The sequence below is a fragment of the Aquarana catesbeiana genome, linkage group LG07, assembly GCF_042186555.1.
Source record: "Aquarana catesbeiana isolate 2022-GZ linkage group LG07, ASM4218655v1, whole genome shotgun sequence".
Lineage (NCBI taxonomy): Eukaryota > Metazoa > Chordata > Amphibia > Anura > Ranidae > Aquarana > Aquarana catesbeiana.
The window spans coordinates 138,931,745-138,938,746 of NC_133330.1; positions in this window are offsets into that span (position 1 = coordinate 138,931,745).

Below are 7,002 nucleotides of genomic sequence, written 5' to 3' on the forward strand. Positions count from 1 at the left end.
GTCATCATCCGATCCCCCATAGAGGAGAGCGGCACTCTGACAGGTCCGTCTCTGCACAGTGTGCAGAGATAGACCTGTCATCTGCCTGCTCAGCGGGGATCGACGGAGCGATCCCCCACTGAGCAGAGCGGGCTCCGTACACGGACAAGTCCATGTGAAAGAGCCCTAAGGCCAACGCCCTTTGTACAAAAATCCACTGGAAAGTTTATACAAAGTCCCATCGTGTGTATGAGGTTTAAACACTAGAAATTCAAGTTTTCATATCTTTAAAGGTCACCATACACTGGGCAATCAGTTAGATCTTCCATAAATTAGATTCAGTGCAAGAGCCTGTTTGGTTTTCTACAATTAGAAATAATTCTTACAGTGCATCTTCCTATTACCGCTTTAGCCTAATGCTCTGTTTCCACTATTATAACCTCAAAGTTGCCTGATTTACAATGTGCTTTTTCGGCTTGTTTTCCACTATTGCGACTTGTCATGCCACTTGGGAATGAAAAGTTGCATCACAAGTTCTACCCCATGATTTACAATGAGTACCGTTCATATGTGTGCAACTTCAAGTCGCAGTAACTTCAAAGTAGTCCCTGCACTACTTTGGTCCCACTTTGATGCGACTTGAGGTCCATAGACCTCAAAAATACACAGCATTGCTTCAAGTTTCGGCAAAAAGTTGCGGAAAACTCGTGGCAAAAACACGCGACTTTGGGCTTGCAATAGTGGAAACCGAGCTTTAATGCCATGTCATGCGACTAGTTCAAAACATCTGAGAAAAAGTCGCACTGAAGTTGGAACAAAGTAGTGCAAGAACTTTTTTTGGAGTTGCACCAATTAGAACGGGGAAACATTGAAATACATGTGTTTTGACTTGTCCTGCAACTTCACATGTGTCAAGTCGCACAAGTTGTACCCCATGATTTACAATGAGTACTGTTCATATGTGTGCGACTTGCTTACGCTCATGCGCACATGCTGTATACACAGCAGGCACACATCTTTATTACAGAAATCCATATTTTGCATGGAAATTAACCACTTGCTTACTGGGCACTTAAACCCCCCTGCTGTCCAGACCAATTTTCAGCGCTGATGCACTTTGAATGACAATTGCGTGGTCATACTTAGCCAAATGTTTTTTTTTTTTTTTTAATTTTCCAAAAAATAGAGCATTCTTTTGGTGGTATTTAATCACCTCTGTGGTTTTTTCTTTTGTTCAAAAAAAAGAAAAAGACAGATTTTTATAAATAATTTTGTATATTTTGATATTAAATTTTGCAAACAGGTAATTTTTCTCCTTCATTGATTTACGCTGATGAGGCGGCACTGATTGGTTATACTGATAGGCAGCACTGCTTGGGACCACTGGTGGGCATTGATAGGTGGCACTGGTGGGCACAGATGAGGCAGAATTGCCTCTTCGGGACCAATGTCCCTTGCACCTAAGGCGGTGATCAGCTTTTATTTTTATCCACATGCTGTCAGCGTGAGGAGAAAAAATAAACAATTACCGAGCTTTAGTTTACATTATGTGATCAGCTGTCATTGGCTGACAGCTAATCGCATGGTAAGGGGCCGGGATCGGCCCTTACTTCGATCTGTGATCACCCGAGTCTCAGTGACTCAGTGCGCGCCCTGCAGGGAGCACATGGGGAGCCCATCCTATGACAGCCTCCCAGAAATTCAGGTCCACGCTGTGGCCGTCGTTTGGCTATAGCACAGACACCAAGTGGTTAATAGAAAAACAGATGCTGATTTCTAGGACTGGCCAAAAATAATGTTTAGATTCAAAGGCAACTGATGACTTTTTATTAAAGGTCTAAATGGGCCATTAACATGCATCACAATTGAACTTAGGAATGTGTCTTTGCAAAGTTAAACTAATTAAAATCCTTTCTTATATTTGCTTGGGGATAGACTGCAGAGGGATTAGAAGTTTTGTCAGATGTCTACACCCCTGATAGGGTGAAGACAACTCCCAAATTTTGCCAATTTCTCATTCAAAATTATTCACTTCCTGTCACATAGCCAAACAGGAAGTTAGGGTAAAACCCTACCAATGTATGTCCTTGGGGACACATAGATCAATCTAAATAGTTTCGGGAAATTGCACTCTAGCATTTTGCCATGTACATCCCAAATTATTATGTGTCTTGGGGTTTATTTACTAAAAGGTAAATCCACTTTGCACTACAAGTGCACTTAGAAGTGCCGTTGCTGAAGATCCTAGGGGGACATGCAAGGAAAAGAAAAAAAAACAGCCTCTTTGCCTCTACATGATTGGATGTTGAAATCACCAGTGCTTCCCCTCTGATTTTCATCAACTACACTTGTATTGCAGATAGGATTTGCCTTTAATAAACCCCAAAATACCTAATAATTTGGGGTGTACACAACAAAGGGCTAGAGTGTAATTTGCATAATGGGGACACTAGTTGAATTGACCTGTGTGTCCCCAAGGAAAAATATTGTTAGGGTTTTACTCTCACTTCCTGTTTGGCTATGTGACAGGAATCAAAGCCAATTTTAAGAAAAAGGACACAAAGCCCAACCAAAAAAAAAAAAAAAAAAAATTCTTGATTTCCCTCAAATGTCCACAATTAGAATAGGATTGTCTTAATGTGATTTTAGTTCAGTGCTCTATAACAGTGCTTCTCAACCCTATTCTCAAGTACCCCCCAACAGGCCATGTTTGCAGGTCTTCCTAAATTTTGCAGAGGTGCTTTAAATCAAAGTCAATGGCTTTGTATTTTGGACAGCTATTTTAGATAAGATAAATTTCCTAAACATGTCCTGTTGGGGGGGGGGGGGGGTACTTGAGGACTGAGGCTGAAAACCACTGCTCAAAAAGAAAATTGAATACTTACCACTCTAAAATATTACTTTCCTGGTCACTATCCATGGCAGCATACACACAATCCATGCATGTGCTACCATGAAGGCACCAGGAAAGTAACTTAAAACTAAAACTAAAAAAAAACATAAAAAAGGGATTTGTCTAAGACATGCCAATCAGCCTAGTTAAGCTGCAGCTGGGAAATCCATTGCATGTAAAGAACACACATAAAACAAAAATTTTGAAACAATTTTATTGGTCCAAAAAAGAACAGGACTTGGAAAAGAAGCAAGTAAAGCAAAATACTCACATGTATGTTAATTTGAGACACTAATGCCGCGTACACACGGTCGGACTTTTCAGCTACAAAAGTCCGACAGCCCGTCCGACAGACTTTCAACTGACTTTTGGCGGACTTGCGGCGGACTTTTTAACAAACTGACTTAACTACATACGATCACACAAAAGTTCGACAGATTCGCACGTGATGACGTACGACCGGACTAAAATAAGGAACTTGATAGCCAGTAGCCAATAGCTGCCCTAGCGTGGGTTTTTGTCCGTCGGACTAGCATACAGACGAGCGGATTTCTGGGTCCGGCGGAGTTATGACGTAAAGATTTGAAGCATGTTCCAAATCTAAAGTCCGTCACATTTGCGTCTGGAAATGTCCGCTGAAGGTCCGGTGAAGCCCACACACGATCGGATTGTCTGCCGGCTTTGGTCCGTCAGCGTCCTCAAAAAGTCAGAACGTGTGTACGCGGCATAACAGAATATGTTTGGGGTTTGACCCTTTTGCAGTGTAAATTAACATTAGTTAAAAGGAGTGCACCCACAAATGGACATCTATTAAGAATTAAAACATTAGGCACAACATCTTGAGAAAGAATTTTAAAAATAATGCAGCACAGACAGTTAAATCAAAGTGAACAACGTAAAAAATAAACATTGCCAACATAAAAAAAGATTTCATGGTAAAAAACCACCACCCAAAAAAATACAACAAACCAAAGTAACAAATAAATTGCATAAAAACACATCTGTTTTGCAACAACATAAACAAAATACAAAGAGAAAATACATGTGTTAGAAACTCGATAAGGACACCCAAATGTACTCTCTTTAAGAAACAAAGAAAGGAGGCACCTCTGGGTGCAGTCTTAAAAACAATTTTAATAAAAAGAGCAGCAACAGAGATTGCACTCACATTTGTGTTGAGTTAAAAAGGCATGTGAGAGTCCCAGATGTAACTGGAGAGGTCCGTGGGGTCGATCATCCCTGCCATGGATGTGTAATCAGTCTGGTCTTTCAGATGCACTGTGTCCACCGGCCGGCAATGATGGAGGAGTACCAGAATGAGGCTTGGAAGGCAAACCGCAATCCAGGTGAGGGGCGATGACATCACACACATGCGACGCGTTTCCTGAGTCAGCAAGCCATGAATGGCATGACGGCTGCACTCCTATGTCAAGCTAGTTACTATGGGACTAGTGAAGAGAATATATGGGAGGAAGTGAGGGGAGTGGTCATGAGAAGAAGCTGTATGGAGTAGGGGGGAGTGGTCATGAGAGGAACCTGTATGGAGTAGTGTCAGTAATGAAGGACATGTGAGCAGAACCAGAAAGGGAACAAAGTGAAAATACGGAAAAAAGCAGAGGGGACATGATTGAGATGGAGACATAAATGAATGTGTAATGCTGGGGATGAGAATGTAATTAAGATAAAGAGGTGGACTGTAAATATAAACAAACTATAAATAGAGGTATGAATTACTGAAGGGAAATTAAAAATATAGAATAAAAAAAAATGTAGAATGTAAATTAAAACAAACCCGATCTGTGTCATGGTATAGTCCAGAAAAAACTATAGTGACTATCCCTCTAAAATGATGTAATATATGGGATATGGGAGAATAGTCATTTGAAAAGGGGAGGGGAGGAAAGAAAGAAGGAGGAGGGGGGTTATGGGAAAACAAAAAATGGGGGGGGTTATGGAAATAGGAAAAAAGGGGGGGTAAGGGGAGGTGAGAAGAAATGAGGAGGGGAAGGGAAAGAAAAAAGAAAGGACATGTGTACACACTCCATATGCAAACTGATATAACATGATAAACTGGTGATATTATCATGAAAAAAACATACACATAAGCATATATATGCGCGCAGGCATCACAGAATGGCAGATGTTTCAATGCACTCATTGATGCCTCCAGGTGAGAGGACGTCCAGACGATCCAATAGGTCTCCCATGCACACAATTTCTTGAACCTTTCGGCAGGCGAGAGAGACCTAGGGATCTGTTCTATAACCCAAACAGATAACCCCAGAGTGGAACCCTTGTGAACTATGGCAAAATGTCTGGGCACACTGTGGGGGTCTGTACCACGCTCAATGTACCTCCTATGCTCCCCAAAATGCTGTCTGAGGGGCCGAATGATGCGGCCAACATATATGAGGCCACAGGGGCAGGTCAGACCATATACCACATGATCCGATGAACAATTGAAAAAATCTTTCAGAAAATAAGTGTGGCCTTTGGTGAAGAAAATTTTTTGACCGTGCTGCCCAAAATGGCACGTTTTGCAAAGTTTCTTGCGGCGTTGGTACATCCCTACCAGAGGAATGAGCGGAGTGATGGGTGGGAAGGTAGGAGTGGTTTTCAATTTGCTAGGAGCAATTTTATTTTTAAGGTTTGGAGCCCTGCGGTAAGTGACACGTGGGAAGGATAGATTTGAGGTGAGGTTCCTGCTGAAGAATATCCCAATGTTTCAGCAGGATCCTCCCTATCTTTTTATGTTGAGAATGAAAAGTCGCGATGAATCGAATGGGACAGTCTATAGAAGGAGGATTAGGGCGTGAGGGTCTCCCATGGAGATATAGTTCGTAAGCTTTTTCTACTATATCTGCAGGGTATTCCTTCTCAGAAAATTTGTTTTTGAGGTGTACACTGGATTCGATATAGTCAACATCGCTAGTGCAATTCTGTCTGAGTCGACAAAATTGACCTTTGGGAATGTTTTTGATCCATGGTGTGTAATTACAGCTTTTGTAATGAAGATATGAGTTGCCACTGGTGGGCTTAGTGTATTTTCTGGCATATATGACATGGTCGTCATGTTGAAGTTCCAAATCCAGAAAGGCTAATGGCGCGTACACATGGTCGGACTTTTCGGCTACAAAAGTCCGCCGGATGCCGACGGACCAAATCCAGCGGACAATCCGATCGTGTGTGGGCTTCCCCGGACTTTCAGCTGACTTTTCCAGTCACAAATCTGACGGACTTTAGATTGGAACTTGCTTCAAATCTTTACATCGCAACTCCACCGGACCCAGAAATCCGCTCGTCTGTATGCTAGTCCGACGGACAAAAACTGATGCTAGGGCAGCTATTGGCTACTGGCTATTAACTTCCTTATTTTAGTCCTGTGTACGTCATCACATACGAATACGTCGAACTTTGGTGTGATCGTGTGTAGGCTGGTGAGCAAAGCCTGTTGGAGAGGCTGTCAGACTTTTGTAGCTGAAAATTCCGACCGTGTGTACGCCCCATAAGGAGATCTGATCAATTTCGTGTGTAAAAGATAACCCATAGGTGTTATTATTGCAATGTGCAATGAACGGATGGACAAGATCTAAAGGTCCATCCCAAATGATGATAATGTCATCAACATATCGGCCAAAAAAATGGTGTTGGCGGAAAAAGGATTATTTTGGTAAATGTACTGATTTTCCCAGAACCCCATGGCTAGGTTCGCGTATGAGGGGGCAAAGTTGGCCCCCATCGCCGTGCCTTGTAGCTGTAAATAGAAGTCTCCATTGAATGTAAAATAGTTATGCTTTAAGCAGAACTTGGTGGCTTCAATTATGAAGGTGGCCTGGCGGGGGTTAATGAGTGGATCTGTGGAAAGGAAATGTTCGAGAGCCATAATGCCAAAATTGTGGGGAATAGAGGTGTATAGTGAACTGACGTCTAGTGATAACCAGGCGTAAGAGGGTTCCCAAGTGTAGGGTGAGAGGAATTCCAGAGGATGTGTCAGATCCCGGATATAGGACTGGAGTTGAAGGACAATCGGTTGTAGATAACGATCTATATATTGGCTGAAACCTGAGGTGATACTGTCCATAGAGGCCACAATTGGCCTACCATGGTGTTGCACGTCCACTTCCAAACCC